This window comes from Rhipicephalus sanguineus, chromosome 1, assembly GCF_013339695.2.
Source record: "Rhipicephalus sanguineus isolate Rsan-2018 chromosome 1, BIME_Rsan_1.4, whole genome shotgun sequence".
In the NCBI taxonomy this organism is placed as follows: Eukaryota; Metazoa; Arthropoda; class Arachnida; order Ixodida; family Ixodidae; genus Rhipicephalus; species Rhipicephalus sanguineus.
The window spans coordinates 103,587,351-103,587,691 of record NC_051176.1 but is presented as its reverse complement, the minus strand read 5'-3'; positions in this window follow the sequence as shown (position 1 = coordinate 103,587,691).

Below are 341 nucleotides of genomic sequence, written 5' to 3'. Positions count from 1 at the left end.
ACAAAATGGTATGAATAGACTAAGCTAAGGGTTGTATATGATAAAGTGGATATTAAGGTATCGTGTAAATTTAAGTTACAGTACCATAATTAGTAGAAATTATTGTAAACAGTAATTACTATAAACGCTTCGGCAAACTAGTACTAATTGGTGATTGTGGTTCAAGTGAAGAGTTATATTTAAGAGGCCCTTCACTTTTTCAAGTACTAACCATCGAATGGCTTCATTAAAGGAGGTTATTGCCTCAGGAATCGGCGACCGCAAGTTTTTTTAGAATCCTTCACGTACTAGGAGTTAGTTTTGTCCCACGTTGTAATTCTTTCTCTCTTCTCTTGTCTCTA